Source organism: Myotis davidii, unplaced genomic scaffold (assembly GCF_000327345.1).
Source record: "Myotis davidii unplaced genomic scaffold, ASM32734v1 scaffold436, whole genome shotgun sequence".
Lineage (NCBI taxonomy): Eukaryota > Metazoa > Chordata > Mammalia > Chiroptera > Vespertilionidae > Myotis > Myotis davidii.
The window spans coordinates 3283273-3295577 of NW_006292604.1; positions in this window are offsets into that span (position 1 = coordinate 3283273).

Below are 12305 nucleotides of genomic sequence, written 5' to 3' on the forward strand. Positions count from 1 at the left end.
GTTATCATATGTAGGTACTAAATTATTCTTCAATGCACAGATGTAATTTTCTGCATTAGATTTTCAGCAGGGCCATTCTGTTATTGCCATTATGTTGACCAGTAGTCCTTCCACCTGCCTCCCTTTAATTCCTAGCTTATTATTTTTACACAACATCCAATTGTCTCCTCAGCCTATTCTATATATATGAAAAGAAAAACTGCAGAGCACCAAATAAAACAACAGGTATTTATAAAATAGCAGAGAGAAAGATAGATTATAGACAAAGGAATGGAAACTACACTAACATGTGACTTCTCAACAAACTTTTCAACAGAAATCAGAAGACATTAGAATCTTCAATATGCTAAATGTTTCTTTCAACCTAGAATTATACTCAGTAAAGGCATCCGTCCAAGAAAGCCAAATTAAATACATTTTCGTGTAGTAAGTGGTCTACTACAACAGATTGTCCCTGAAGAAACATTTGAAAAATATACTTTAGAAGAAGGAAAAGATATTAGGAAGAAGGTCTGAGCTGTATAGAAACATGGGACATAAAGAGAGATCATTGGAGAGGGCTTCCAGAAGACTTCAATATCCTAGGTACTGTTCTATTTCATTCTACTTATTATATGTTCTTTATGTACCAAGTGCTTTACAATTCTATTTTATTTTTTTTATCCAGAAGAGGACACTTTTTTATATACAATACTTTTTTAAAATGGCAATGTATTTTGTGAAAAGTCAATGGGAAAAGCTAATGCAATAAATAGTGTTGGCAAAACTGTACACCCGTTTGGAAAAACGTAACATGAAATATCAATATGACATGATACAACCGTACATGAAATTCCAAATAGATTTAAAGTAAAAAGTTCTTAAAGAAGATAAGGAGAGTGTTTGTGTAATTTTGATGTGAAACAGAAAGGTAGACTTGACTATGTACGACAGCTTTATGACAAGAGACACCATGAGCAAAATTAAAAGATACATATCAAAACAAATATTGCGATAAAATTATTTATTGCTACATAAAGAGCTTTTATAGCTTATTAGGGAAAACGGGAAAAATAAACAAGTAAGCAATTCACAAGTAAAATAAATACAAAGGGCAAATATATTAGTCAACCATATTAGTAATTAAAAAATACAAAGTAAATTCCCTAACTGGTTTGGCGCAGTGGATAGAGCGTCAGCCTGTGGACTGAAAGGTCCCGGGTTCGATTCCAGTCAAGGGCATGTACCTTGGTTGTGGGCACATCCCCAGTAGGAGGTGGGCAGGAGGCAGCTGATTGATGTTTCTCTCTCATCAATGTTTCTAACCTTCTATCCTTCTCCCTTTCTCTCTGTAAAAAATCAATAAAATATATTTAAAAAATACAAAGTAAAGATTGTTTAATCAGCTGTCAGATTAGCAAAAGTTAAAAATTATCTTTAGTGACCAATGCTGTTATGAGAAAATAGAAAGCTCTTAAAATATTATTTAGATTACAAATTTAAAAATACTTTTGGAGGCTAATTTGTCAATATGTGTCAAAATTTTAAATGTATATGTACCTAGTTACAGCAACTTGACATCTTTCAATTTATTATAAGGAAGTAGTGATTTGATATATATGAAAAGATGCATTTTCATTGTAATATTTATAATAAAGAAAAAATTATAAACAGCCTAAATTTCCATCAACAGGGGACACTTTATTTTTTAATTTAATTTAATTTAATTTTATTTTTATTGAATTTATTGGGGTCACATTGGTTAATAAAATTATATAGGTTTCAGTTGTACAATTCTATAATAGAACATCTGTAAATTGCATTGTGTGCTCGCCACCCCAAGTCAAGTCCCCTTCCATCATCATTTATCCCCTTTGCCCTTTTTAACCTTCCCTCCCCGCTTTCCCTCTGGCAATTACCACACTGTTGTCTGTGTCTATGAGTTTTTTTGTTTTGTTTTATTTTGCTTAATCCCTTTACCTTTTTTATCAAGTCCTCCACCCTTTTCCCTCTAAGTACATTAAAAATAGCTGAAACTCACTATATGGTTCCTCTAGAAAAAAAAATACTGTAGTATAAGAAAAAGAGCAGCATGTTATTGTGACAATGCAGTGAAAATGAAATTGTTGTAAAAAGTCTATATATATAAAAAGCCAGTGACTGGAACTCCGTAATGGAATGACCAGTCGCTATGACTCCCACTGCGGCTAGCGAACAGGCCCAATCAGGGAGTGGGGCTGGCCAGCCAACCTCCCACAGCCCCTCTCTCCAGCTTGCCCCACCCCTGATATGTCCCCAGTTAGGGCCGGCCCACCTGCCGCATTCTCCTCCTTCCAACAGGCCTGGCCCGATCCGCTGATTGGGGCCAGGCCGGTGGGACCCCACCCATGCATGAATTCATGCACTGAGCCTCTAATAATTTATAAGAGGATGGAAAAAACTTTTAGACAACTGTCTGGATTATGAAAATGGATTCGTGCAGTTGTTGTTCCTGAGAAATATGAGCACCAGTCAAATCTATAGAACAGGCTGAGAAGGAAATAATTTCATGTTATGTAAAAATAAGAAGCTAGGAATTAAAGGACTACTGGTCAACACTATGGCAGTAACACCATGAGCCCTGCTGAAAATCTGATGCAGAAAATCCGTGCATAGAAGAAAAATTTCAGAGTTCTCTTAAAATAAGGAACAAAATAATAAGGTGAAGGAGATGATAAAAGGACAGTAAGCACAAAAAACAGAGAATAGAGATACCATTTTAAAAGTGTAGATAGTGCTGAGGAAGGACAAAAACAGTAGGAATATCTACAACATATTTATTGAGAGCCTCCTGTTTGTAGGGCCTGAGCTGATATACACATGTCACGTCACTAACAGGTGAGGTCAGCATTAGTTCCCCAGTTACATAAGAGGAGATTAAGCCTCAAAGAAGGATTTACTAACGATCAATAGTTGGAATTTGAACCCAGATTTTTCTGATTCAAATGTTTGAACTGTTATCTTTCCCAATAACATCAAAAAAATTAAAATTCAAGTTACTTTGGATAAGGGCAGAGTCATTTTGTATGCAGAACAGATAAAATCAATGAAAAAAATTAAAATTTCATATTCCAAGTAATATATCATGGAAATATTATATGTGTGTGTATATCACATAGATCAAAGGAGAAAATAAAGGCACCAATATAATTTATGAGTGTGCATGCAGAGCTCTAAAATAAAATTAACAACTACTGAATTTAATAGTTAAGTTCCAAAAGAATAAAGACCACATGCATTGTTTAAGCTTAAAATGTATATACTATTTGATTTAGATATGTCATGGGAGAAAATGTATTATAACATATCATTTATATAAACCAAAGAAGTTCAATTACAAGGTAATCTCAGTTGTACCCTAAAGGCATTTAATAACCTTAAAACTCCTCTATAATAAAATGACTTAATAAATGAGAATATACTTACTTCTTATGATGAAGAATATAGGGTGTCCCAAAAATGCATACACACACTTTGAATAATTATAAAGTTTATTAAAATACATTTTGTTTTCAAAATTGAGCTATCAGCTGTTAAAGTGTGTATACATTTTTTGGGGGGACACCCTGTATTTTTCTAACCAACAGCCAAAATTACATTTAAAGGTTAAAATATCAGAACAATTTCCAATTAAATCAAGAAACAAGGTGGTGTGAGCTGCTCCTTCATGCACTCTCCCCGGAAAAGAGTATCTTGATAAAATAACAGTTACTTGATTGGATTTGATAGGACAAGGGTCTCAAGGTCAGGGCACTTCTTACTAAATGCTATTTTTGCCAAATGTTAAAATGTATCACAGTATTTGCAGATGCAGCTGTAAACAAGATGAGCTTGAGAGGAGCCCAACAAGATAAGTGTAGCCAACTGCAAAGAAGAAATTAACATGTAATTAACCAACTAGTATATATAAGCAATGGCTAAGCCTCCCTTTCGGGAGACAGAACTTTGGATATGAATCCCCTTTCCTTTACTTGTTGCAAGTAAGTGAAGCTACCTAAGGACAACCACGTCTCTTTCTTGAGTAGAGCACCCCAATGGTGAACCCCATTGAGTTTGGTAACAATTGGGCTACTGAGAAGCAGGATAAGTGATATTATAGTATTAAGCACTCAAATACATAGCAGAGCCTGAACCATATTAAAATTGCTGAATTTAATATGGCCTCCCGACAACCCAATAGCTAACCTTTGCTGGTAACAGCCTAGCCTCAACCTGTTCACCCTAATGAAAACTTGATCATGTAAATTATCTCTTTCTTACTGATTGATTTGAGAGAGAGAGAGAGAGAGAGAGAGAACATTGATGTGTTGTTCCACTTATTTATGCATTCATTGGTTGCTTCTTGTATGTGTCCTGACATGGATCGAACCCACAACCTTAACGTATTGGGACAATGCTCTAGACTAGAGTCTAGCCAAGTGAGCTATCTGGCCAGGGCCTCATGTAAATTACCTTAAATTAATTCTCACATGACTTTGAAAGTATGGTATGCTTGCCAACATTCTACGTGTGGAAACTGCAGTATCACACAGAAATTAAAAGGTGAATCAATATTTGAGCCTAGGTCTCCCTCTTACTCGCCAAAGCCCCATGTTCCTAGTATGTACTTACTGCCAACCATGTGCCAGGAACTCAGCTCTAATCCCAAAAATAACATCACAAACAAGGGATTATTAAGCAAAAAAAAAAAAAAAAACGAGCACCCTGTTTGCTTTTCAATCTGTCATAGCTCAAATACATTTACTTATCTGGTTTCTCAGAAGCTAATCATCGCCAAGCTTGTACCACCATCTCAGTGAGGAAACAGATACACATCCAAAACAGCTTGAGAACAAATACGTGCCAGTACGAACAAGAGCAAAGGAATTATTCTAAAGGAATAAGAGCATGAAGTTAACATGGAAAGTCTCCTTGAAGGGGAAATCTCTTGAGATGGCTTTTGAAAGAGGATTTGGCTCAATGTGTCAAATAAATATTAACCAGGAAAAAATAAAAAGCGAGCCAGAGAGGCACATTTAAAGAGACAGAAAAGTAGGAGGTAGCAAAATGATGTGTTCTTCAGGGTAAATATAGTTATACACATTTATAAAGAGAGATTATAAAGAGAGATGAAACTCAGTGATTCAGCTAATGAAAAGCTAACCCTAAGGAGCTAGTGTCTGATTTTGTAGGCAGTTACCTTCAGGTTCGGCTGTGACTGCCACCCAGTATGTAAAGTTGGTGTTCAATCTTTTCCTATGCAAGTCAGAATAGCACGTTATCTCCTGTTTCTCTAATTACAAAAGCTGTTTTACTGCTTATTCTGAGACTTTTTTGTTAAGATTTTAGGTGCAGACATGCTTTTTTTCCTACCTATGAAAGATTATTTACTACACAAACAATCTGGTGACTCAGTTATAAAGCTGAATGATTTATAGGTTCCCAGAAAAAAATGTTCATTTCACAATTACATTGAAGTACTATCATAAGATCATTTTAATTGGCTGTGTTTTTTTTCCCTATTGTTGTTTATTGATTTAGTCTCCAAGAAAGTATATGTAAATTTGTGTTTTATTGAAACACAGGTAGAATTATGAAAATATTACTTTAAGTTATTTATTTAGCTAAATGTCCTTTGGCACATTATTTATTGGAGTTTTGCCGTATGTAAATTGAAAATAATAACTCCGACCTTGTTGAGTTTAGTTTTAGGATTAATGATGATGCATATTAAGCCACAAGGGTATATACAACTGCCGTATTTAGGCAGTGAGTAATATAACCATTGTTAATCATATATGGGCTGACGTTCAGTGAGCTTACAAAATATTAGGGAAGATGTGGCTTTGCTAATCGAGATGGGTTCAAATATTGGATTCAACACTTAATTTCTGCATGATACTGGACAAGTTTATCTTAGATCTATAATTTCCAAAAGAAGCCAAATAGATTTAAAGCTAGACTCACCTTAGAGTATTTCCCAATTGTACCGTGCTAACTTCACACACAAAAAAATCTTTTCTCAGTGGGTCCTCATCTGTGAGTTAAATTTGTATGGTTAATGGTACTTGCTTACATAGGTCAGCGTCTTTGAGCCTTTAATCCAGGACTCCTTTCTCTCAAATTTTGAGTACAAAAGAATATGTATGTATCTGGTATGAAAATTCCCATTAAACAATCCTAGCGGAAAAGCTAGCTATTTCAGCCCTGGCTGGTTTGGCTCAGTGGATAGAGCTTCCATTGGCCTATGGACTGAAGTGTCCCGGGTTAGATTCCATTCAAGGGTACATGCCTGGCTTGCAGATCAATCATTATCTCTCATCAATGATGTTTCTACCTCTCTCTTCTTCTCTAAAGTCAATAAAAATATATTTAAAAAGCTAATTCAGATGATATTGTGATATTACCTCAAAGTAATTGTGATAGAAAATTCTAGCAAAGATTTTTTGTATAGGGTTAGCTGCAAACCACTACTTGTAGTCATAGTAACCTACAAAAATCAACCACAACACATTGTAAACTTAATGTGGCAATTATGTCACATATTTTCCCTTTGGACAGGAAGGATTAAACCTTATACAGTACTACTTCATAAAACCTCTGGCATGTAGTAAATTCTGAATGCAGAGTTAGCAATCAGTAAGTGCTAGAGAAAGGATGATTTGACAGCATTAGATTTAGGCCTGCCAAAGCCTATTTTGAATCTACAAATGTTAGATTTCCCAAACTACGCATTTTGTAAATGCAAGCAAAGGTAGGTTTTAAATGGAGGATCTGTATTTTTAGGGGCTAAACAAGCAAAAGAAGGAGAAAGGCTTCCAACAATTCATATATCAGTAGCAAGCTCTTCACGTATGGATGAAAGTACCTTCAAATACCATTCATAACGATTTCCAACACTTCTTCTATTTTCACTATGTGTGAACATAAAAGTAAGCTTTGCAAAAGTAAGATTTTCCTTCGCCTGCACTATAAATTCATTTCTTACTTATGTTTCAAATAGAACAGTATTGCCAACCCTCCCGTTTTGAAAGTCATTTTTTTTTTCAGAGAAATGGCCATTCAATGTTTTTTGAGGATTTCTGACTTTATGCAAGCAATAGTAAATTTTGAAAAGCTTTCTTGGAACATAGCACCATTTTCTATGTGCAGTGTTGGGCAAGAATCCAAATAGGCATGATATCACATCTACCTAAAATTCGCTTTGCAGTTTCAACTGCATGGGGGTGGTAATTTCTGTGGTTTGTTTAATCAACACAGTGTTTATTGACAACTGTTTCTTGGCTGGGATCAATGCTGCCTTTGGCTGAGTCCTTAAAGGGAATATTTTGAAATGTAATCATTATTGTCCCTTTTAATTTAAGATCTACAGCTGAGCAATTTTAGTGATATCCTTGTCACTGCTTAAGGCATCAATCCTGAGGTCTGCTATTACTTAGATATTTCATTAGATAAAAAGTACCTAGTTTCTCTATGCCCCAGTTTCTTTCAAAATAAAGTAGAAATATTGGCTGAGTTTCTTTGTAAGACTAATGCCTCTTCCTGGCAATGTCTTCTGGATTTCTTTAAATAGAGTTTAAATTTGAGATTCTCCAGGGAATAATTACATGACTTTTTCTTCATTTTAATAAATCAAGCTGTAAATGACTATTAGTAGGTGAATAGTTAAGTTGTACAGCTATTATAAAATACTAGAGGCCTGGTGCACGGATTCATGCACCGGTGGGGTCCCTTGGCCTGGCCTGTGGGGATCAGGCTGAAACCAGCTCTCTGACATCCCCCAAGGGGTTCCAGATTACTAGATGGTGCAGAGGGACCCCAACCAGTGCATGATCAGGGACAGGGAGGGATCACGGCAGGGCTCCAGGGTGTGTCTGGCCCATCTCGCCCAGTCCCAATGGGCCAGACCCCAGCAGCAAGCTAACCTACTGGTTGGAGTGTCTGCCCCCTGGTGGTCAGTGCATGTCACAGCGACTGGTCGAACTGTCAGACACTTAGCATATTAGGCTTTTTTTATATAGGATGTAGGTGAATCAAACACAGAGCATACACCATGACAAAAATAATTACTAGATGACGGTGGCTCTTCTCCCTCAATTAGTATTGATAATTTATTCCAGAAGCGAGTAATATATCTTTAATAATACTTTGCAAGTGTGTTTTCTAGAATACAAGTTCTACATAAAATTAATTGGTTTTCTACTGTAAAATGGTTCTTAGACCAATATATTTGAGAAATAAGTCAAACAATATCAAACAGGATTTTTAATTGTAGGATTCTCTGGAATATTTAGTATGCTGGTAGTCATTTTGGACTTTCTAAAAAGAGTTTGTATTTTGATGAAATCCAAATATACTTTTTTCCCTTTCTTAGTACTTTTTTGTGTTCTAAGATATTTTCATTTACCTAAAGATTGCAAAGTTTTTCTTCTATGCTTTCTTCTAAAAGATTTATATTTTTAGTTTTTACATTCAGGTCTCTGAACTACTTTTGTGTTAATTTTTAGGAGTGATCTGAGTTTAAGAATTGAAAATAATATTTTAACTAAAAATCCAGTTATTCCTATATTTTTTGTTGAAAGAGTATTATTTAATACTTATCCTGCCACAACTGCCATAACCAAATGGCTATGTGTCTGGATTTTTTTTTCTGAACTTTATTCTGTTCCATTGATTTTTGTGTGTATTTTTATTCTAGTATTACACTGCTCAGGTCTTTTGTACCTTTATATTAAGTCTTGATATCTGGTAGTATAAATCCTCCCACTTTTTAAAAAGTGTTTTGCCTCTTTTAGCTCCTCTGTATTTGCATATCAATTTCAGAATCACCTAATCAAGTTGTACAGGAAAGCTTGCTAGATTACATTGAGTCTATGGATAGGTTGGAGGAAAAAGTGGCATCTTAACCTTGAATCTTCTAATTTATGAATATGCTATTTCTCCAAACATTTAGATAATAAGCTGGCAAATGTCTTCCGCAAAGTGTAATGTAGTAAATATTGTTTATGCTTTGCTAAATTATATAGTCTCTGTTGAAATTTCTCAACTGCAAAAGCTGCCATACCCAAATGATACAAATGGGTGTGTCTGAATTCTAAAAACAAAATAGGCTAAAAGCTGTAGGCCATAGTTTATCAACCTTTGATTTAGGTCATCTTCAGTTTCTCCCAGCAGTGTTTTGTAGTTTTCAGTGTACATGTTATTAAATTTATGCTTAAGTATTTTATGTTGGATACTTTTGTAAATTAGTTTCTTAAAACTTTTAACTTCTAATTATTGCTTGATGTATAAAACATATAATTTATGTTTATATACTTATCTTGCATTCTGCTAAATTCATGTATAGTACTAGGAATTTTACTGGTAGGTTCCTCAGGAACCTATTCTCTGGAAATAAAGACACTTTACCTATTTCTTTCCATTCTTTATGACTTTTTTTTTTATCCTATTGCACTGTCTAGGACGGTCCTCTAGTGCTAGTTGAACAGGAGTGGTAAAAGCAGACATCTTTGGTTGTGGTTGATTTTAGGGGTAAAGCATTCCTCTTTCACTATCAAGTAAAATGTTAGCTTTATACTTTTTTGTAGTTACCTGTTACCAGGTAGAGAGTTTTCCTCCATTTCTAGTTCCCTGAGAGGTTTCATCATGGCTGAATGTTGAATTTTGTCAAATGCTTTTTTCTTCTTTATTCAATTACTACTGAGCTTTTCATTGATTGGCTTTGAAATGTTAAGTCAGCTTTGCATTCATTACATGAATAACCCCCACTTGTTTCTAATGTATTATCCTTTTTATACATTAGGTTAGAGTTTTAATATTTTGTTAAGAAATTTTGTGCCATATTCAAAAATATTCTGCTGTAGATTTCTTTTCATATAATATTTTTGCTGGTTTTGACAGAGTAATTAATGGCCTCATAAAATAAGTTAAGTATTTCTTCCTCCTATATTTTCTTAGAGTTTGTATAAGATTGGCATTATTTTTCCCTTAATTCTTTAGTGGGATTTGTCAATGAATCCATTCAGGTCTAGAGTTCTATTTGTGGGAAGGATTTTAATTATGAATTACATTGCTATAATGGATATAGGTTAATTTAAACATTCTGTGTGTGTGTGCGTGTGCGTGTGCGTGTGTGTGTGTGTGTGTTATCAGCTTGTGGCTTTTAAGGAACTTGTCTCTTTATCAAATTTATCGCCACAAAGTTGTTTTTTACATTCTTTTTTTTTGTCTATAGTGTATAGTGATGTCTCCTTTTTCAATGTTGATATTGATAATTGTGTTATTTTATTAATTTTTTCTTGATCAATTTAGCTAGAGATTTATCAATTTTATTTTATTTTATTTTATTAATATTTTATTTAAAGCGTCATTTAGAGGTTTTGCATTGACAATCATTAATAAAACTGGTTTGTCATTTTCTTTTTATGCTGTTTATCAAATTCTGTGGTGACTCCGGTGGGCTTTATAAGAATAGCTCAAAAGCTTTCCTTCTGTATCTGTCAGGTTCCAATCGAAAGCACAGAAACCACTCAGGGCATTTCAAGCAGAGAGGGGGTTAAACTAGGAGGTTGGGTCCCAATTTATTGGGAAGGGCTGGAAGGGCACAAAATATGTTTGTTTCACGCTGAAATCAGGGAATAGGGGAGGCAGCTGCAGCCCCTGAGAGAGAAATATCCCTGCCTTTGCTTGGCCATCACAGCCGCTGGCACCCCGGTCGCGAGCCAGCTCTCAGCAGCCCTGGGCATGCCACCACGGCCAGAGCAGACATTGGCTTCTCCGTTCCTCTTCCTTCTTAATTTTGCATTAGTGTCTCCGCTTGGCAAAACCTACCAGGACCCTGCTAGCAAAAGCCCTGCTTCCAGACCCTTGAAATACAGAGGAGAACCCAGATGGTTAGACAAGAGGCTGGATACCAATAAGGAATACCTGGTACACCCGTTTCTCAGCTTTCTCGGGTCATGTAGATGACATTGAAATTATCCATTTCTTGACCGTTTGAAAAAGTTACCTGTGAAACCATTTGGACCAATGCTTTCGAGGGATTTATCAATTTTATTGATCTTTTCAAATGAATAACTTTTTTTCATTGATTTTCTATTCCATTTTAGCTTTTATCTGTTGTTTCCTTCTTTCTCTTTGTGTATATTGTCTTCTTTTTTCCTACTTTCTTAAGAGTGGAAGCTTATTCTATTAATTTTAACCTTTTTTATTTGTAATATAAGTATTGACAGCTATACATTCTTCCCTAAGACCTATGTTAGTTGCATCCCTTAAATATCGATATACTTTGTTTTCATTATCACTCAGTTAAAAGGATTTCATAATCTCCTCTGTGATTTCTTCTTTGACACATGGTTAATTTGAAAGCTTTTTGTTTAATTTGGAAAATTGTCAGGATACACTTTTCGAGAACTATTAAACACAATTCTTGTTTAAATATAGGACATAGGGCATAAGTAGAAGGCCTCAGGAGTGGCTTAATAATTCACTCTCATATGATCTTTTTGTATTTATATAGATTAGATAGATATTCATATAAATATATACATTTTCATGTTATATATTTAAGTAAGGGAATTTGAACTAGATTTTGATTGATAAGGTCAGCCTTAAAAGACTGTTCAGAATAGTATTAGCACATCATCTCTTCATTTTATTTAAACCCCTTCTCTCCATTACTAAGTACCAAAACATTAAAGATTCCATTTACTTTTAAGTATATTAAAAATTAAGTATGTTATTATATAACTACTTTTAATTGCTCTCGATCTTGAAACTGGGTGTCCTTTCCCCCCTTCCATGGGTACACTTTTACTCTTCAGTTCAAACAAAATCAACCATCTCTAATAGGACCCAGCCAGAGTGTGAAGGCTGCTAGCTCCGCTGTTTCTAACTCTGCTAGCCTTTGTTAGTCACTTTATTAAAATAGCCTATTTGTAGTGGCACTGTAACAGTCAGACCAGCTTCCTTACAGAAACACAATGACATCAGGAAGCATAAACTCAAGGGAACTGATGAGTTTCCTCCCTGGTGGTGGCTAAAACTACTCTCAGGAACTTTTTGTTCAGGAAGCCATGGTGGGTAGGTGTCCATTTAGAGGCTGCAGAGGGGATGCATACTCAAGCCAGACCTGAGTTCAAATTTTTGCTGGGCCACTCAATTGCATGTGACCTTAGGCAAGTCATGTAATTTCTCTGGGTCTTGGTTTCTCCATCTGTAAGATGGACATAATAATAGTTCGTATCTCACAGCATTGCCGTGAGGGTTTAATGAATTAGTATTTGTGCTTAGCAAGTACCTGGGGACAC